Source organism: Macaca fascicularis, chromosome 1 (genome assembly GCF_037993035.2).
Source record: "Macaca fascicularis isolate 582-1 chromosome 1, T2T-MFA8v1.1".
NCBI lineage: Eukaryota > Metazoa > Chordata > Mammalia > Primates > Cercopithecidae > Macaca > Macaca fascicularis.
Genome location: NC_088375.1, coordinates 40,297,343 through 40,319,443, shown reverse-complemented (window position 1 = coordinate 40,319,443; position 22,101 = coordinate 40,297,343). Strand labels below are relative to the sequence as shown.

The 22,101-nt window shown below is 40.6% G+C and overlaps 1 long non-coding RNA gene across 3 annotated transcripts in view; it reads left to right on the top strand.

The window, feature by feature from the left end:
• Window positions 1-22,101, top strand: part of LOC135968471 (uncharacterized) — a 33,352-nt gene that overhangs the window by 4,433 nt on the left and 6,818 nt on the right. The window contains exons 1-3 of one of the 3 annotated variants that reach the window (XR_010583318.2): window positions 3,508-3,647; window positions 16,737-16,836; window positions 17,913-18,015. This is a non-coding gene — a long non-coding RNA (uncharacterized lncRNA). Of the gene's footprint in view, window positions 1-3,482; window positions 3,648-4,480; window positions 5,819-16,736; window positions 16,837-17,912; window positions 18,016-22,101 lie in introns of those variants that run through there. The other 2 variants (XR_012430237.1, XR_012430241.1) reach the window with 2 other exon arrangements.

Genomic DNA, 22,101 nt, shown 5'->3' with positions numbered 1-22,101 from the left:
CAGAGTGTAAAATTTGAAATGTAACTTGGTGCCACCCGAGGCTGGTTTGATTCTCGGTAACTGCTGTATTTAGGTACTAAGAGTCAGGGCTCTAGGAAGCTTAGATCCCTCCTGGGCAAATGTGACTGATCTCGGCCCTCCTTTTTCCGTCTGCCTAAGCCTGCAGGGTGCTGTTAGCCTGGACTAGCACACTTAGATTCCATCTTTCAGAGTGGTTTCCGCAGTCGCCTGGGTCACTGGCGCCTAATGAAAAGCTCCCAGAGGTTATTCCAAAGTCTCTTGTGTTACTCCTGTGCTCCATTTCTCAGTTTTAGGCATTCTGTTATCTCTGTAACCTAAATTCTGTTATTTCTGAAAGAAAAATATACAATGTATATTCATGCATTTAAAGATGGACCAAGTAGGCACAAAAAAAGGCAAAATGTGGAATGCTATTTACTCAGTTCTTCCATTTGTATGAAAATGGAAACAGAGGTGTATGTAGGGATATACTTGTATATGTGCACATATTTCTACAAGGATAGCAGTGATGTTCAAAATATTTAACAACTGGTTCAGCACTGACACAGAAGTGGGTGCTGGTTTTAGAGCTCAAGGGATTCTGGAGGTCCCCTAACATCTATGTAATAATGGATCTAGACTCTGGGGGGCAGCACTCCAAGGCCATGCCAGGCAGCCACCAACTGCTTCTCTGGGGAAGGGGGCTGAGGGCAGGAGGGACTTATTTTTCAATATGCCCTTTAGTGCTGTTTGAAAGGTTATTTTTTGTTTGAATCCTATTTATGTGCACGTAGGTAGATTTTCATTTTGTTTAGCTTAGGAGATAAGTCTTACTTTTAGAATTTGTTTGTGGACATTTCTGTCTAGTTATTTGCCTCCAACCTGTCTCTAGCCTCAAGGCCATTTCCTTTAGTTCCATTTTGCTGAATCCTCCACGGAGAGCTCTCCTTAAGCTTCTTAAGCCCCTCTGTTTGAGGGGAAGGGAAGACCTGGCTGAGCTCCCTCTCATAATCTCTCAGTTCTCCCCAACCCCAACACTGGTGTCTGAGTCTCCTTTCATTGCTTATCTTGAGCCTCTTGTCTCTCCACCTACCAGACCTCAATTCCAATTCCATTATTAACCAGTATAGGCATCACGGCATCACACTGCCTAATCTTATGATCAGAAAATAAGGGCTTTTTTTTTTTTTTTTTTTTTTTTTTTTTTTTTTTTGCGTTCCCACAACTTTTGTGCATATGGAGAATTAGGTGTCCTATACACACCAGCCCTAATGAGAATAGTTCTTATATTAGTGGTAACACTTACATGGCTTGAGCCTCCACCTGCCTAATGCAGACACACTGCTCCCTTCCACCTTCCCATTATTACTGGGAGGCAGGATATGGTGATCCCTGCTATGTGCTTCCTCTCTTGCCTGTTCTTCCACTTTGAGCTTCTTGTTGACCCCCTCCTGCCACGAGGCCACTGGGGGGCAGTGTCTCGTCTCAGTCAAAGTTGCTTTCTCCCTGGGCCCCAAAGGCCATCAACCGCACTGTTCCTAAGTTGTGGAACGAAGCCTCTTCTCTTCCACTTTGCCTCACATTTTTTCACTTGGGACCCCAAAGAGCATGACATGTATTCATTGTCTCACTTGAGCCCCTTCCTTCTCTACCTGCAGGTTCTCTCTCTGTAGAGGTCAGGCATGAGTCTATGGAGCAAGTACAGGGAACCAAAGTCACCCCACCCCCATCCCAAGGCTGTCCTTTCCCACTCTCCTTTCTCCACTCTAAGATACCACGAGACCATTTTCCGGCAGTCACCTTCGCTTCAGGCTAATCAGCACCTACAGCCAGGTCAACTGCTCCCTTAGATTTATCAGACCAAGTTGACTGTTTGTGGTGGGCACTACTGGGCTCAAGCTGATAGCCTGGCCATGCGTATTCTGTTAATGCCTATCTTACTGTGTGGCACTTGTCTGCAGACATGTCTGCTTCCCCCGTTAGACTGTGGCTTCCTTGAAAGTGAGCTCCTAACTGTGTGGTGCTCATTTTTGTATCTCCAGCATGCAGTCCCCTGCCTGTTACACAGCTGACCTTGGTAAATATTTTTGAAAGAATAAATGAACACAGCCCAATTAGCGGAGATATGCCAAAAGAAACAGCCCATCTTTGCCAACACATGCAGAGGGAGAGAAGCTCTTCTTGAAGAGGACCCACTTTCTTCTAGAGCAGCCACTCACAGCTCTCTCGACTCCTTGGACCCTCAGGGTTGGAGAAGACCCAGGGTTAGGATAGCACTTTTGGGGGAGGTTTCATTGACCTTGTTTTGAAAGAATAACATGTTGAAGAGCCAGGTGACTAGTTACATTTTATTGTGTACCTGCCAGTTGAAAAAAACAAGGTCAAAAACACAAAAGGATAGAACATGGCAAAACATATTGATTAGACAGGGGAAAGCAGATGACACACAGGGACAGGACATTTTATTTTTATCATTCCAAATTCAGAGAAATATAATTAACTCCATGCTCGGTTCACCTAAGTTTTTGTAGCAGAGGTGAACGTGACAGATTGAGGCACAAATTTGTTAATGCTGAATATTGGGCATTTCTTCTGTTATTATTTACTGGACATAATCTGATGTCATGTGATAGACCATGATATGTAAATGACTTCAATCAGGAAAAAAGATAACTTATGTAACTTTATCTGGCTTTATTCTCTACACATACTGAGAAGCAAACCCATTAATCACAGTCTAGGCAGAAACTCTTCAAGTAGTGTGTGAGACAAACAGAGGTATTAATTATATTTATTATGGTAATAATATACTTAACACTTCCTTCAAGTCATGATAGTTGCAGAAATTGGGAAAAATAAGAATACTCTAGCAGACTTACAGATACTCAGTGGCAGTATCACAAATAATCATAATCACAATAATTTCAGAGATGAGGAAGCAGAGAGAGAGGGAGAGAGGTGTTAAACAATTTGTTAAACATCACACAGCTGGTAAGGAGTCTCTCTAATTCCAAAGCATGGCTTCTTTCCTCTACACAGCAGTGCCTCCCCAATTAGAGAATGTTATAGTGTAAAATCATCAGAGGAATAATGTGATTTCCAGTAATTTTTAAAACGATATTGTCTGGTCACTTGTTCTGGTTTCTCTGTTCTGCATAACAGTAATGCACCCCATAAGGACGTTTTGGTCAATAATGGGCTGCATATATGGTGGTGGTCCTGTAAGATTATAATGGACCTGAAAAATCCCCATTGCCTAATAACATAGCTTTTGTCACATAGCACAGACTCGTGGGTGTGGTGATGCTGGTGTAAACAAACCTACCACACTGCCAGCCTTATGAAAGTATAGCACATGCATTATGTACAGTACATAATACTTTATAATGGTAATAAGTGTTCCTTATGTGTTTACTATACTTTTAATTGTTATTTTAGAGGGTACTGCTTCTACTTATATTTTTAAAACTTAACTGTGAAAGCACCTCAGGCAGGTCCTTTGGCAGGTATTCCAGAAGAAGCATTGTCATCATAGGAGATGACAGCTCCGTGTGTGTTATTGCTGCTGAAGACCTTCCAGTGGGACAAGATGTGGAAGTGGAAGACAGTGATATTGATGATCCTGACCTGTGCAGGTCTAGGCTAAGGTGTGTTTTGGTGACTTTGTTTTTAACAAAAATGTTCAAAAAGTAAAATAAATAAATAAAATACGAAAATGCTTATAGAATAAGGATATAAAGAAAGAAAATATTTTTGTACGACTACACAATGTTTGTGTTTTAAGTGAAGTGTTATTTCAAAAGAGTCAAAAAGTTTTTAAAAATTTAAAAGTTTATAAAGTAAAAAAGTTACAGTTCACTAAGTTTATCATTGAAGAAATATTTTTCTAAAATAATGAAGTACATCCTATGTGTACAATGTTTATAAGGTCTGCAGTGGTGTGCGGTATTGTTGTAGGCCTTCACGTTCACTCACCACTCACTCACTGACTCACCCAGAGCAACCTCCAGTCCTACAAGCTTCAGTCATTGTAAGTGCCATATGCAAGTGTACTATTTTAAGTCTTTTGTATTGTCTTTTTACTCTACCTTTTCTATGTTTAGATAAACAAATACCATTGTGTTATAATCACCCACAGTATTCAGTATAGTAGCATGCTGTACAGGTTTGTAGCCCAGGAGCAACAGGCTATACTCCATAAAGCCCAGATTTGCAGTAGGCTATAGTGTCTACATTTGTGTAGGCACACTCTATGATGGTCACACAACAATGAAACTGCCTAATGACGTGTTTTTCATAATGTATCCCTGTTGTAAGTTATGCATGACTATATACAGAAAAATTTAAGTGGAGAGAACCAAATGACTTACTAGGCAACAAAGCAGGTTGGACAGATGGACAGTAGGTGGAATGACCATGGTGCCTGAATTTTCTATTACTCAGTACCTTATCAATTAATATTTCCTACTCTACCTTCCAGATAACTCAGCCTACTTAAAGCCCACCAGAAAGTCAGCCAACAAATCTCCCAACTCACTCACCCACCATCAACCCATAAACTCGCCAGCGTGTATTGAAGGCCTACCTTGTTGTGCTTGACACAGTGTTTGGTGCCATGTGGAATGACAAAGCAGGACCAGACAGCGTCCCTGCCACCCTGGTGCTTGTAATCTAGTTGGAGAGATACGATAAAAATAAATGACACAATTACAGAATCTGACAGAATGTAATAAAGTGCTAAATTGTGTGGTACAGACAATTAGAGAACAAGACAGTATATAATAAAGTGCTAATTGTGTGGTACAGACAATAAGTATAATAGGAGTTCAGTGAAGGGATAGATGAGTGTGGGCTGCAGTCTTCAGGGAAGGCTTCTCATCATGTCAGTGCTGCCGTGTTTATCCAGTGCATGACGGGAAATGGAATATGAAATAGAAGATGGATTATGAACAGAATAATGGTGCTGAACTGTGGTATCTCTTCTCAGGCTGGATGAACACAGCAAGAGAGTCCTTTGAAAGGTAGCATTCTCCATTAAAAAAAATCAAATAGAGAAATACCTTATTTTCTTTATTAGTTGTGTTATAGATAATTTCTACAGAAACTTAAAATCATATTTTAAATTGAATAATGTTTTCAATGTACCAGGAAGCTCACATTTTAAAGGAGCCATGTTGTAAATCCTTTTCATAAATGAAAAATACTTTTGCATTATTGATGATCACTTGTTTATAAAAAATTCCTCAAAGCTAATAGTAAATAGGTACTCTCATACACTACTGGTGGGATTGATGAACCTTTTACAAGGTAACTTGGCAATGTGTACCTAAAATTTTGACAATGTGCATATTGTTCAACCAATCAGTTTCACTTCTGGGAATTTATCCTAAGGACGTAATAATCATAGCTGACTGCAAGAATAACTTTACTACAATGATAATTATCACAGCGTTAGGATAAACTGGGAACAATCTAAATGCCCCCAAGGAGAGGACTGATGAAATAAACACATATTAATAAAATGGAATGTATAGTCACTAAAGTGTTACTGTAAAAATAGGTAATGCTGTGGGAAGTGTTCACAATACATAGATAAGTGAAAAAAGCAAATTTGAAAACTTGAAGAGTATGATTCCATTTTGTTAAAATGTGTTTTATGCATAAAAACATGTTTTATTCACAGAAACACATTTGAGTGGTGAGGTGATACATGATTTCCACTTCTTTATGCTTTTTTGAAATTTCCAAATGTTTTCCAAGTTACATGGTTTATTTTGTAATAAGACATATATTAAAATTCTACAGTTCTCTGATTTAATTTGCTTTGAAAGTTGTGATTGTCATAAATTAGATTGCCATCTCTAGAGCCAAAGGTCTTGTGGGACAAGTAACTTCTGGGACCAGAGACAAACACGAGAAGTATTATTCCTTTTTCTTTTGAATTATAAATGATTTATATTAGCAAAATGTATACCTTCTTTCCTTAAACTCATATTCATGTGGGAGCTGTTTGGGAGGGACACATACTCTTTAAGGCTTATACAACGTGAATTTTTAGCAGCAGAGCCTGCCAGAGTGGGTGGAAAGCCCAGGGCATGGATTAATTTTTAAGACGTCTGGAATACTAAAAATAAAAATAAGAAAAATGTAGAAGTAAGTGTAGATGTGCTGAAACAGAGTTTCAAAAATTGTGATGATTTTAAATGTTTATCTTGAACAAACTGATGCCTTTAACACAGTATACAGGAACAGAAAGTAAAACTTCATGGTGACATTATGTCAAAGGCTGGAATTGGAGATCTTTGGTGCATGCAGGATCAAGGCCAAATTAGGCTCTGCCTGGAAACCATGCAGAGGATGTGGAATTATTGAAAAAAATCAGAAAATATGTAGAGAGGATTTTGGAATTTCTGGTCCAAGGGATTTTCCATGTCTAAAGTGAAAACAAAATAGTTTTCTTCTGTTCCAAGAACTTTATTTAGAACTGTTTTGAAAGGGGCCTTTCTCTGAAACATTTCAATACAAAACCACATTATTTTCTCATCCTATGACTCTGTGTCTTCCATTCCCTAGGTTTTGACTAATTTAAGGTTTTAAAATAGACGTTTCAACCCTTTCTAGTTAATAATTTTCTATTTTAACCTCATCATCTAGCCTTTCATCTATGACTTGGCCCGGTAAAACATAGCAAGTCAGAATTTTACTTCCTTCCTGTGCCCAAAAAATATAAAGAAAATCCTTGAATACCCAGGTTTTTGGGAAGTCCAACCTTAGCCAAAACTGGGAACTGTTTGCCTTTCTTTGGCGAACCCGTCCTGTAGAAAGAATGAGCTGGGCGGCATCCCTGAAGTACAAGTCAGGAGAACTTGTTCCTGGACATTCCCTTGTCTCCAACTAATTTGGATGAATTCACCACTCTGTGCTTCAGTTTTTTTCATGGCATAGTACAGTGCTCACGTGGAGGATGATGGCAGGTGTGAAGTAATTAAAATATTTCTGATAACATGGCAGACTAGCTGACATGGAGAAGCCTTCTCTCCCACTACTGTCACATAGAAAATCTAGATGATATGTGGCAGCAATTTAAAATATACAACCATGGTTTTTGTTGTTGTTGTTGTTGTTTGTTTGTTTTTGATTTGAGATGAGGTCTCACTGTGTCACTCAGGCTGGAGTGCAGTGGTGAAATCTCAGCTCACCACAACCTCCGCCTCCTGGGCTCAAGCAATCTTCCCACCTCAGCCTCCCAAATAGCTGGGGCCACAGGTGCATGCCACCGTGCCTGGCTAATTTTTTGTATTTTTGGTAGAGATTGGGTTTCATCATGTTGCCCAGGCTGGTCTCAAACTCCTGAGCTCAAGAGATCCACCCACCTTGCTTCCCAAATTGCAGGGATTACAGGCATGAGCCACCACACCCGTCCATTACAACCAGTATTGAAAAAAGTAAGGGAAATCTTCTATTTCTCAATGTGAAAAGAAAACTCAGAGCCAGAGTAATAACTGTGGCTGATGTTGCTAGAAAGGCACATAGGTCCCAGGATCCGGAGTCTTGGGTGTGGAGGCCCATCTGGAGATAGGACATGGGGCCTCAGGCGAAGTTTAGGCAGGACACCATGACTAGAATTGTCAGATTTAGCAAATTAAAATACAAGGTGGCTGGTTAAATCAGAATTTCAAATAAATGATGAATCATTTTTTAGGGTAAGTATGTCCTACAAGTTGAAAGGAACATATTTATGGTTAAAAAAAAAAAAAGTTGTTTATCTGGAATTCAAATTTAACTGGACTTCCTGTATTTTATGTGGTAATTCTGTGACACAGGCTTGTCAATAATACCTGGAGCCTAGGAGAAGGGGTGCCTCATCCGTTAGGAAGGGACTATGGAAAATACTGACAATTGTTATGAAGAGGAGGAAGGAAATTTGTAGTTGGTCTATGGCTGTGGGTGGGAAAAATGTGTTTCCCAGGCATTTACCATGAGTAGATGTAGGATCTGGGAGATATAGAAATCTCATTCTAAGAAATTACCATGAAATCTGGTCCAGGACAATGGAATCCTTAGAATTTCACCGGAAACAAAGTGCCATGTTGGGCTGTTTCTACGATTTAGGTACACAGGTGTGTGGTCAGATAACCAGCCCTGCTAAAGATGAACTCTTAATACAAAACTAAGAACTGAATGAATTACCCTGAAGGGAAACCTGAAGATAAAATAAATGGGGAAATCAGCAATCCAAGAACTGGGTTAATTTAAAAACTCTGAATGAGGCTATGAAATAAGTATTGTCTTGGTGTGTTTGGGCTGCTATGACACAATACCATAGACTGGGTGGCTTACAAACAACAGACATTTATTTCTCACAGTTCTGGAGGCTGGAAGTCCAAGATCAAGTGGCCCACTGATTTGGTTTCTGATGAGGGCGCTCTTTCTGGTTCATAGAGGACAGTCTTCTTGCTATGTACTCTCATGACGAAAAGGGTGAGGGAGCTCTCTGGGCTCTTTTATAAAGACGTGAATCTACCAAATGCCATCATGTTGGGGATTAGGATTTCAACATATGAATTTTTTTTTTGTGGTGGGGAAATATAAACATTTGGCCTAATGCAAGTATCTCTTAAATGTCAGAGACATAAAGGAAGGAATAAAACAGAAGAATATTTTGTCATTAAAAAAGACCAGGTTTATTTGTAAAAGAACCAGAAAGAAAGTGTAGAGATTAAGAATATATTTGTTGACATTAACAACTCAAAGGGACATGTTAAATAGCAGATTAGACTTCTGAAGAGAGCAAGTGAACTGGAAGAAAGAACTAAGGCAATCACCCAAACAGAAGCACAGAGAAATAACGGGATAGAAAAATATGACATAAAGAGGAGAAATTGAAGTAAGAGGAGGTCATGTGCATTCATGTATTCACACATTTATTGTTTTGTCTTACCCAACTGGTGACTGGAGTCACCCCAAAAGCAGTACCGGGGAGTTCTCACAAGTGAGTGCCCCAAACCATCCTGAGATGGGGCTGGTTGGGATTCCAAAGAAAGGAGCACTAAATGCCAGGGTGACCAGTCCAAAGCATTTATTGGGAATTTGTGTACAGAGTGGGCTACAGCAATCCTTCCCATGGACAGCGAGAGGAAAGGGGTGTTCTACCTAGGTGTGTCAGCAGTAAGGGGGTCAGGGTGTGGAGTTTATATGAAGGTTTAAGGAATTTGGCTCAGGTTCAGGGCCAGTTTCTCTCTAGTAAGCCTAGATACCTGTATCAGTACCTGGGGATGTTCAAGGCCCTGGTTAGGGTTCAAATACGCTGGGAAAAAAACTGCAGCTGGCCAGGTCACATAGCAGTCAAGGCACTCTGTGGTTTTGGTTAAGACCCAGAAATAAAAGTGAAGGTGGGGGTTGGGAGTGTGTACCAGGGGACCGTACACATCTATATTGAGGAAGGCATAAGGAAAGAAGAGAGCAGAGCAAACAGGCATACAACTGTTAAGACATAGTAGACATTGTTTTTTCTTAAAAAGGACAGACCCCAAAATACAGAGGCTTAAAAGAGATAGAAATTTATTTCTTTCCCAAGTGACAGTCCAGATGTCAAGAGCTGGTAGAGTGGCTCTGTTATTCTCCATTTGTGGCTTCTATTTTAGGATCCCATATGGCTACTTTAGCTCTGTCTCTCATGTCTGTATCGCAGGCAGGCGCGGGGGCAGGAGAGTTTGCAAGGAAGGCAGAAGGGGCATACATGCCCATCTTTTAAAGATACTATCCAGAAAACACACATCATTCAAGAATGAGGCAAAAATAAAGGCATTTTTTTTTCTGATAAATAATTCAAAAATAGACCCTGGCTGAAAGAATTATTAAAAGATATACTTCAGTAAGAGATGGAAATTGAATACAGAGAGGTGTTGGATGCAAGAAATAATGGTAATCTCTTCTCTGTATAATATTCTTGAACACAAATGCACTTAAAAATTAGTCTCAAAATACGTAAAGCAAAATGTGATAGGATTATGATGATGTGAAGCATCACAGAAAGCACTTTTGATTACATAGCAGAAGATTTGGGTTGTGGACTCCACTTGATATTTTATTATGCAGAGCTTTAGGTTAGACTAGATCCTTCTATAATTTATACTAACTTTAAAGCAAAAAACTCAAGCACAACTCATTAGTTTTATGACCTTATGGTATACTCTTTTTGCATCAGAATATGGGCTTGAGATTTTGACAGTCCAGGTACAAATCTTTGCCCTGTCATTGACTGACTTTGTCATCTTGAGCAATTTAACCTTTCAAAACATAAGTTTCCACATCTGAGAGATAGGAAATATAACTGTATTAATCAAAGTTCTTGGCTCCAAACAACAGATGCTGATTCTTGTTGAATCAGTAGAAAAGCGTTTTATTTCAAAATATTGTGTGGATCACAGGACTGTTGAGTGAACTAGAAAACTGGGCTTCAGAATAAGCCTTGAGGAACAATATCCCAAACTAAACAACAAATTTAATGGAAAAATGCTGCTGTTCCACAGTTATTGCTTTTGTGTCCAAAATACCCTATTGTAATCCCTGGGAAAGAGCCACCACAAAAAAACCAGATACCTCTGCCTCCCCTTCACCAGCAAATTTGCAAAGATACAAGGTCCCTTTTCTGCAGAGCCTTTTTCTTCTTATTGCTTCCTTCTGAATCAAAAACATTTTTAAAAATAAATTAGTGTCATTTTATTTTTTATTTATTTTATTTTTTATTTTTATTTTTGAGTCTCACTCTGTTGCCAGTGCTGGAGTGCAGTGGCACAATCTCAGCTCACTGCAACCTCTACCTCCCAGGTTCAAGCAATTCTCTTGCCTCAGCCTAGTAGCTGGGATTACAGGCGCCTGCCACTATCCCTGGTTAACTTTTGCATTTTTAGTGGAAACAGGGTTTCACCATGTTGGCCAGGCTGGCCTCAAACACCTGACCTCAAGTCTTCTGCCTGCCTCGGCCTCCCAAAGTGCTGGGATTACAGGCATGAGCCACTGCAGCTGGCCTTGAATCAAAATCTTATAATGATATGGTGTCCTTGATTCACACCAACTAATTCATGTGCCTGAATCCTAGCTGCAAGGGCAGCTGGAAATTTGCACTGTGACTCCTATATAGCAACTCATAATTTGGATATGTCTTCAAATATAGAGAAAAGACTCAAAAGATGATAGGCTCCCATGGGTAGAATAGATGCTCACTATAATGGTAATAATAAAATCTGCTCTTCTGAATTTAAACTTCCTCCTGTGTTTGGAGAATGTACCATGTTGTGTCTTGTTAGATGAAGGATTTTCATTTCACAGCAGAAGCCCAAAAAAGACAAGGTGCTGGTTCACTTGAAATCTTGCCAGTTAGTGCATGTACATGAGACCTAAGCTCGGTTAAGCAGACGTTCTTGTCTTGAATTTTATGACTGTAAGAATGATGCAAAGAAGTAGAGATAATTTGACCATCATTCTAGTGGCAGCATTATCGATGGCTATAACAGTCAGCATCTAATGTCCAGAAGCAATAATGACAGCAGGGTCCAGATTCCAGTAGCTCTTCTTACCATGTGAGTGTCTTTTTCCTTGTCTAAAAATGGGTATGCCTTGCTTTGGAGGGTGTGTATAAAGATTAAATGAGGATTGCATATAAGAAAGGCCTCTGAGAAACGTCAAGCACCTTACACACACAGGCATTATTCTCTTCCCCTATCACAAGCACCAGCCTTGAAAACCTAGCATAATGTTTAGAGTTCCGGAAGAAAAGGAACAATTCATTTAAGCTATAAAAAGAACAAATAAAACATGCATGAGGAAACAATATGACCATAATGTATTGAAAAGTTATAAATGCAATATTACTTTAGCTCATTGGGATAGAAGACAACCAAGAATGCATTTTTATTCCATCCTGATCACCTATTTGACAAACTAGTTGTTCCACCATTATATTATCCTCAATATGCAATCAAGATATTTGAATTTCTGCTATAATATGACTTTTGAATATATTCATTTGAGACTACAGATAAGGCTGATTCAAAATTCTCTGGCATATTACAGTTATTCTTAGTTTAAAAAACAAACCAAAAAAACCCCCAAAATCCTCAAGACACTTCATTGCCAGATCTCCATGTGGTAGGAATGTGCAGTTGATACACTAAGATTTTTTGGCTTTTGGTTTTTTCTCCCTCCTCATGGTGTATCTCTTCAGTGTTTCCCATCTAGTACTTATGTGTCTGTGTGGTCAAACTTTCATTTTTGTGGCATTTGTAGTGGAGAGTGGTGGCTGGAGGAATCTTGAGTCCTGTGGACCTCAGTCAGAGGTGTGCTCATAAGCAAGCTCCTGGAGACAGAGAAGAAAAGACACCCTGATTTGTAGCATTTGTCAATTACCATGAGGTAAACACTTGTACCAGGGCCAATTTCAAGGAGTTGGGAAGAGATGTGCACAGTCTGTTCTTGCTAGGTGGGGACAGCAGCTCCAGCATCGCACCACAGGCAGTTTGCATCTTTAATGTTTGAGCCTAACATAAGAAAGTTCCTCATAGGCTCTAAGTCACACTGTGTGGGTTTACATAGTGCCTCCCAAAAGCAGGTTCCTAAGCAAATTCCTAGTCAATTTTGTCTCATGAAAGCCTCCAATCCTGTTGTCCCCCCTCATTTCTTAAGAACCTGCTAATTTTAATGAAAAGGAGGCAGAGACATCCCTTTCAGCCCTCCAGTGGAGAAGATGGAAAGACCTCTGTTCAGGGTGGGAACCCTTTCTGTGAATTCCTGTGTGTAGGGGCCTTTCTAACAACACAGGATAAATTCTTACATTCATATTGTGCTTCACAGTTTTCTTTGTTTCAGTCTCCATTTTATTTTATTTTATTTTATTTTTTGAGATGGAGTTTCGCTCCTGTTGCCCATGCTGGAGTGCAATGGCGCAATCTTGGCTCACTGCAACCTCTGCCTCCCGGGTTCAAGTGATTCTCCTGCCTCAGCCTCCCTAGTAGCTGGGATTACAGGCATGCGCCACCATGCCTGGCTAATTTTGTATTTTTAGTAGAGACAGGTTTTCTCTATATTGGTCAGGCTGGTCTTGAACTCCTGACCTCAGGTGATCCACCCAGCTCAGCCTCCCAAAGTGCTGGGATTACAGGCATGAGCCACTGCACCAGGCTGAGTCTCCATTTTAAAGAGGAGAAAGTGCGCTCATCAAATGGAAGAACTGAGACTTGACCATTCGGATTCCAAATCTGGTGGCTTCCCTGCTGCTCCACGCTGCCTTTCCAAGGTGGCTGGAGCCTTCCCTGACTCCCCTGTTGCAATTCAACTCAGACAGGATGTTTTCTTTTCACTGCCAGTAAACTTTTTATTTCATCATCCTTTCTTACTTTCACAAGGGGAAGTTCCCTTGGCCTTCAGTGAACTTGCTATTTTCAGTGTCTCCTTGGATCACTTTCTTGCCAAAACCCTTCTCTGTTTGCAGATTGACTGTGACTAGCCACTGGGAGATCTCTTCTGGGAGCTGTGACATGTCCCATATCCCAGCAATGCTGGAGGGATGCACTGCTGGAGAGCTGCCTGAGGAAACTCTAAGAGTCCACTCTATAGATGACACTTACTGGGCCAAGACACTGCTGTCCCAGCAAGGATATTTATCCACTCTGTTAACAGGGCTAATAATGAATTTTTATGATACCAATGATTATCGTACTGTACAGTCTCTGAGTTAGCTCAAAACCTTTCCTCATTTGGCTTTAGAAGCAGCTACAGAAATAGCCATTACTCAACAGTTTCATACAAGGAGAGGAAAATACTGACTTCATGAGAAGCTTGAAAAGCTTAAATAGCATTTAATTAATGCTTTCATACATTAACTAAATATTTATTGTGCATCTGCCATGTTCACAGGTCTGTTGTAAGACTTGAAGACTCTAAAGGTTAAATGGGCTGGGCATGGTGGCTCATGGTCCCAGCACTGTGGGAGGCCGAGGCGGGCAGATCATCTGAGGTCAGGAGTTTGAGACCAGCCTGACCAACATGGTGAAACCCCATCTCTACTAAAAATATAAAAATTAGCCAGGCATGATGGTGTGCGCCTGTAGTCTCTGCTACTCAGCAGGCTGAGACAGGAGAATTGCTTGAACCTAGGAGGCAGAGATTGCAGTGAGCCGACATCACACAACTACACTCCAGCCTGGGCAACAGAGTGAGACCCTATCTCCAAAAAAAAAAAAAAAAAAAAAAGGTAAAATGACTGCCTTTGTACTCCTTATACTTTGGCATAGTGGCAAAGGAGACGTATACACTAACCTTTGTAATTGAATGTGCTACATATTACAGTAGAGACAAGTACAAGCATGGAGAAGGAGGTGCATAACCCTGCCCAGAGGAATGAACAAACCTTCAGGTTTCTGTGAAACTGGTGCTAGGACTTGAAGGACAATAATGACACAACTTATATAATGCTCACTATGTGCCAGAACTGCCCTATTCTATGCATTTTCCAAATATTAAGCTATTTAATTTTTCCAAAGCCCACAAGGTTGGTGTAATCTTCATCCCTAGAGGAAGCTGATTAACAGGGAAGTTAAATAACTTTGCCCGATGTCATTCAGTCTGGGAATATGGAGCTGGGATTTGAATTCAACTACTAATCTCTGCACTCTACAGCTGTGACTCGCTGGGATTACAGGGCTGGGTGAAATGGGAGGTGTGGAGGACATTCCATGCTCAGGGCACTGTGCAGAGATCTGAGAAAATACGGCATGTTTGTGACTTTTGTTCTGAATTTTAGTGGGAAGGCAACATAGAGGGACTGATGATAAATACATGCTTCATTTTTCTTTCATCATAGGAATTTTTCTAGAGAATATTTGGAAAGTGATTTATCAACACAATTTCTTGAAATTGGAGCATTTTCAAATGGCTGCTGTCCAGCTGGTCATTCTGTTGAGTTGTTGGCTGAGGGTTATTTTAAATACATCCCCAGAAGAAAGACAACACATTTATTGATTTCCCATGATTCCCAGAATTGACTTATTCTAATACTACCTGAGTCCAAAAGTGAAAGATTGAGTGCCACAGAAAACACCATTTCCAGAATAATTTTTTTTTGGTATAACCATAACCTATATTCCTCATCATGGTCAAAGTTTTTGCTAATGTTGACTATTGGTCACCAAGTGGGACAGCAGGCATGACTCCATGTAGCACCTTGCTAATGCCTCAGTGTATGTGAGAAGTACCTGAATGTATGTGTCTTGTTTTTCTTTTTTGAGATGGAGTCTCGCCCTGTTGCCCAGGCTGGAGTGCAGTGGCGCGCGATCTTTGCTCACTGCAACCTCCACTTTCCAGGTTCAAGCGATTCTCCGGCCTCAACTTTCTGAGTAGCTGGAATTACAGATGTGCACCACCATGCCCAGATAATTTTTGTATTTTTTAATAGAGACGGGGTTTTGCCACATTGGCCAGGCTGGTCTCGAACTCTTGACCTCAGGTAGTCTGCCTGCCTTGGCCTCCCAAAGTGTTGGGATTACAGGTGTGAGCCACTGTGCCTGGCCTGAATATATGTGTCTTGATAGCAAAAATAAGGTGTGGCAGAATTTGGTCTGGAACAGCACCTAAGTAGAGAATAATCTGGTCAATTTCTTGTATAATTTTCTGCTCTTGAGGGACCAGAGGGTAAGACATTCATTCATTCATTCATTCGTTCATTCAGCATTTTCTAAGTGCCTACTATAATAAAATCTAGTAGTAACAGTTAACATTTAATAGAAACCCACAATGTGACAGGCACTGTGCTAAGCACCTTAAAATGAACACAATTACTCCTCACCAACCCCCTCAAGTAAGAATGATCCCCAGATAAGAAAACAGGGGGATTAGGAAACTTGCTCCATATCACATAACTGGCAGAACTTAGTTTCCATCCCAGTTTTAGCTAAGAACCTGTGCTCTCAACCACTGTGCCATGTCATTTCCCTATGTCCAAGTTTCTGAAGTAGGCCTGGTTAGGACTGCAAATAACAAACTGTTATTACAAACTGTAGTTAAGTCAGAATGGAACAGACATAGAGAACTGGTTCTTAGGCGTTTGCCCACTGAAATGTGTACTAGCTGATAAGCTTGGATGAGATGCATTCGCTGGGACAACACCGGCACTGTCATTGCTCCACCCTTTGCCCTCCACTTTTTGCCCTAGGAAAGCATACTGGAATGCATGTAATACATATGAGTAAGAGTGACAATATTACAGGAATGACATTGAATCAGTACTCATTTATGAAAGTGGTGTATCCTTTGCATATTTTTGTGTAAGATGATAGTGGGTTTAAGTCTTAAGACACAAAGGAAGGCATTCAAGAAATATAACTTTTTTTGTTTTTATAAATCAACTTCATTTTGGCTCTGGACACCCAGCCTTTTGAGCTGGCAGGAAATTTAGTCTCTGCCATTCTGGGCTGATCTCCCTCATGCCCTGTGAACTTGTGCCAAGATCTGAGTCTTATGCAGGGCCAACATATTGTATTGGACAATTATCTACATTGGTTCCACTGAGACTGCTGTGGTCTTTCACTTTCCCTTTGGCTCTTGGAACCCTGAAACCTATAAAACTGGGAGCCCTGGGCCCAGAATCTAGGTGCCCAGCTTCCCAAGGCTGCACATGGCCTTTCTTCCAAGGCACCTTAGATCTCTCTTCCCCCTAACCTAAGGCCTTTTTTTTCTTCTAGAAGGAAATCCCTTGCTCACCTTCCATCTGAGGCACTTTCCTGTCAGCATGCCCTATTTTCCTCAATGGGTTTTGCTCTTTGAAAAAAAGAAAGCCATGAGGTAAAAAGTATCTTTTTTTGTTCTCTTTCTTGCTACCAACCTTTTGCAAGACAAGTAAGTGAAAATCTGCTTGAATTAGGAGAGGAAAACAGTACAAAAATAATAATAACTGGTCTTTAGAGTAGAGTTTACCTGGAAACAGATGTCCTTCTTTTCTTATTAGCCTTCTCTCCCTCTCCTTCTTTACAAAATGTAAATAATTTTTTCTTAATTATAAAAGTTGCCATTGAACGAGTTAACAGTAAACATAACTGCAGTTTGGTATTCAGTTTTTCAGACGTTTCCCCCTCTGCGTATATATTTAACAATATTCAAGAAACATTTGTAGAATGTTTACTGTGCCTTGTAAGCTTCAATAAGGAGGCTGATTGTATCTGAGGTATCAGCCCATTGGAGAGTTTGCAGACCGATAACCTGATCATCTTTACATGTTTGAAAGATCACAATGGCGGTCCCATGAAGAATGGATTGTAAGGACGGGAGGCTCTTACAGTGTCCAGAGAAAACATGCTGGTGCCGGGGGTAGGGTGAGAGTCATGACGGTGCAGAGATAAGCAGGGATTCTGGATCTGGTTGGGAGGGCAAGCAGGCAGGACTGGCTGGAAACTGGATATGGAGGTAATGGGCAGTGAGGAACTGAAGATGATTTCCAGGTTTGGGGCTTGAGCAACTTTGTGGATCTGGGTGCCATCTACAAGAACGGGGGAAAGGCTAGCGGGAGGGCAATATCTTTTACTCTTAAAATGCTTCCCTAGAAGGGCACTTCTTAATTTCCAGGACCTCCCGGAGTCTAGAGTAGTGAATCTAGGGGGTGAATCCTGACCATGGGAGGCACAGGTGATCCAGTGGGCTGCAGGAAAAACAAAACTTCTATTTAATCTTGTTTTTCTCATCCTTTATAATTTATATTTCTGTATATGCCTTACAATATGCCTATTAGTACACAGTTTTATATATATACACACATACATATGTACACCATTTATGAATAAATAAGAATGACTGAATAAAGGAATGAATAAACTGAGAATGTGGCAGACAAATAGCTGTTCACCAAAATCTGTTCTTCATTTCAGAATATACAGTTTCAGCTGGCAAGCTGCTGCCCAGCCCAAGGCAACTTTTTCCAGATTCCTTGCATGTGGGTATGACCAGTTCTCTAGTTATTCCCAATGGGAGGTGAGTGGAAGTGATAAATGTCAGTTTTGGACCAAGGCTTTTGAGAAGCAGGCATGCTTCTTTTGTACTGTGTCCCCTTCTGCTGGCTTACATGCAGAAAATGAACAGGCCCTGGGAATGTCGGAGGCCTGAGATAGAAGGAGACTTCATCCCTGAAACATTGCTGGGAGGGCGCTGCCAACTTACCAGGAGCGTTCACTTAATGCAATTTTATGAGCAAGAGATAAACTTCTGGGTATTTTAGTCATTATACACATTTGGGTCTCTTCGTTACAATAGCCTAGCATATAGGGAGCATGCTTAACATTTTTCTGTTGACTTGGGGTATGTGCAAAATATATGGAGGCCACTGGTCTAATCACTTGCCAAATGCAAATGAAATAGGATTGTCTTGTTTTGTCAGATCCAGGGGACAGAAGCTCATCATTTCAAAGCCATCCTCTCATGTAATCAAAAGCTATAAGGATCATAGATGGTGTTTAAGACAGCTGAGTTTTATATTTGCAAAACTGAAAAATAGTGAAATTTTTAGGAAGATTCACAAATTTAGATTACCATTAATTAGTAAAAATGACAAGCCTTAGTGGTAACCCAAGGGTTGTCTTAGAAAATGTGGAAATATTTGATGAATGTTATTGAAGAACAGTGAAATCCAGCAATTGTTTGGCACAGAGTTTGCTCAAATTTGCAACTACTTTAATGTCCCCAGACTTTAGCTTAAATTGTCTTTTTTCAAGGCTCAAGGTCTTTTAAGACCCGAGTGTTTTCCAGTTACCTTTGCAAATGAATTAAGAGTTCACTGCATTCCTCTGACCCTCTTCCCTGGGGTTTAGATGGTGAAACTCAAAAAGCCTTCCTTCATGCATTCAGCTTGGAGAAGGAATAGAATGATACATCAAGGCAATATCTCTGAAAGCTGAGATCAACAGACTATGATTAAAGTCAGCTTGCAGTTATATTGGCTGAGACTGTCACGCCAGCTGCTCGTAAACCCCACAAGATGATGGATGTCTTACTGTTATCCTTACTGCTCTCCAGAATTTATTAGCAGAAAAGAAAAATAGGGAAAGGTTATAACTCTCAGAAGTCCAAAATTCTCTTTGCAACAGTGAAGAGTGAAGGCTTGGATGTCAGTTATAAATGAATCACTGGGCATTTGTGGGGCGCAGGGAGGAGTGTCAGAACCTCAGCACTCTAATCAAGAGCGGCAGGAGCACCTGCACAGAGGGTCAAGTGAGTGTTAAGAGGGCTTGTTTTGCAGGTGCATTCATCATTCTATCCTGAGAAATTTAGCTAGTTGCTGTTGAGAAAAAACTCTTCGTTAACATTAGGGAAATGAAATTCCATGGCCCTCACTCACTGTAGGGGAATTAAGGGTTATAGGGAAGGGAAATCCTGCTTGGGTTCAGGAGTGAGGTGCGGGAGTTCTAGCATCATGGAACTGGTGAAGGACTATGTCGCTGGGGATCTGGGAGCAGCTGCTTTGGGAGGCAGAAAGATAGATTTGGATCCCTCATCTTGGGTCTTGATGCTAATTTCCTTCCTTTCTCCTGCCCTCTCCTTTCTCCTAGTGAGCTAAGAATAAAAACTCTGGAACCTGCTGTTTTATTTTTTTCACTCAAGAAACTGATTAATGAAGGCTGCTGGGTTTAATAAATGGCTGTCTATTTCAGCTTAGAAAACACTATTTTGGGGAGTGGAAAAATATTGGCAATCATTCACCTTGTGGAGAGCTGCATTAGTTTGCAAGTTGTTAAAGGAATAGACTTTGATATTAAAGAAGCTTTGATTAGGATACGTGTTCCTCCACCTGGCATAGGATATTTAATAGCCGTGTGACCTTGAGTGGTTACTTCACATTGTATGAGCCTTAGTCCTCTAGCCCAGGAAATGGTGATTAATGGTACATGCCTCTGAAGTTTGCTGTGGAAATTGAGGAAGAGACTTGTAATAGTAAATGTTGGATAAATGTGAACACTCTACATGACCTATTTATTTTCTACTTTCATATTTTCAAAAGGAAGATAGAGAACGTATTTGCTTATGGGTACATTGGTTTTGAGCTCTTGCTCATGGTTAAATTTCCTGCTGAGTATTTTCTGGACTCCAACTCATTATTGAGTCTGGACAGTTAACATCACCCCTATTCATTTCTGTCTGGAGCACTCCCCTCTCTTTCTTGCCTTAGGAAGTTAAAAATGAACTGATGTGGCTAGAAAGATTCCAAAGGGGGAAAAATGAACTGATATTGCAGGGAAGTTTGCTTTAATTTCCTGAAGAGAAGCTGTGGAATAATACTTTGAATACTTATTATTTGTTGAACCTGGTCAATGTTAGCAATCCCATGCAGATTGTCTAAAGGTGCCATCTTTGTCTTAGGACTATGTAATCAAAATGAGCAAGGTAATCCCAGATGCACAAGTCAGCTTTGTGTTCATAGATGAGGTGCACTAATAGCCTAGATATTGTATTCGATTGCATGAGTACCTCATTCAAGCACTGTCCCACTTTAGCCTCTTGCAGCCTGACTACTGTCTGTATCTGGAAAATGGAAAAACCAGCCAGAGTTTAATCCAGAAAACAAACTACTCTAGGTATTTTAGATAGAAGGGAGAATTATCTGGAGATTAGGTTCTCAGGAAATTGTTGGAAGGGTTAAAAGGAGTAGGCTCTAGACTGGCTAGAGCTAAGAATGGCTCCTGGAATATGACAGAACTGAATTACAAGGGAAATGACTAACCAAACCCCAATTAGGGAGGGCAAAGGCTGAAACCATTGACTTTAAGGACACAAAGACATAGCTGTAATCAAGAGATCAGAAAAACAGCATCTGATCTGTTTGGGGGACCAAACCATGTGGACAGTGGAATCTGGAGTCTGGTGATCTTCATAGCCCAACTACCCCTCAACACTCACAAAGGCAGAGACTAAGTACTGATACACAAAAATCTTCCCTGCCAGCAGAAAACAGCAAACAGCGGAAAGACAGCTTCTGCCCACTTCCACCTTTTACATTTCTGATGAGTGCATCTAATTGACAGAACCTAAGTCATATCCAGTCTCCTAACTAGATTCCAGAAAATGTAGTGCGTGTTTGTTTATTTATTTATTTATTTTACTTCCAGCCTCTGCAACATTGGAAAGCACCCTGGAAATGTAACCGTAGGACCAGCTCAAACTGATTAACCATTGCTTAAGTTGTTACAGGTGACAAAGAGCCAAAATTGCCCGGGTTTGCACAATAGGAAGGGCTTTGACCTTCTAATTTAATACCACCAGCCTGGCAGACGAGCTGCATTGGCATCACCTGGGACTAGTTAGAAAGGCCGTAAAAGCTGGAGCTACTCCCAGATTGGAGAGATAGTTATGAGTGTTGCCTCCTATCTCCTTGCCAGTTGACTTGAAATAAAGTGTTTTCTTTTCTCCAAAGCTGGTGCCTTAGTATTGTTTTCTATCTGCATTGGGCAGTGAGCCCATTGCTTGGTAACAATAGGTGAGAATGGATGTTGAGCCACAGTCAACCAATTCCTGCACACTGTCCTGCCTGAGTTCCATCATTGTGTGTTCATCTGTCTCTAATTCAACCACATGAATTCAGCAGAACCAAACCAGTTCACTAAGGTAGACAGAGAGAGAGAGATTTAAATATGGGAGCAATTTTGTTGAACATTTAACTCAAGGAATGAGCATCAGATCTGAAGTGAGTATGAGACGGAAGACATGAACTTCTTGTTTCCTCAGGTGATGTCAGTACTGAGGTACCTCTCACAATATGAGTCTATATACTCTGAATAAGTGAATAGAGTGATTAAAAAGCCATATTTAGGGTCTCCACTCCTGAGGTGGGTAATGAGAGAGGAGAAAGGAAGAAACCAGACAGGCAGGCAGTTAGGGTGGGTCCTTGGTTGAATTATTTCAAACAAAAGAACAGTCTGCAGGCATAGATAAGGGAACTTGCACAGGGGAACTTGCCTAAGACATGCTCCCAGCCACACAGATAAGAAAGGCTACACAGGTGACTTGTCCAGACATGCCCACAATGGAAAATTACATCCCCTAACACATGTACAGTAAGGGGAACAAAGC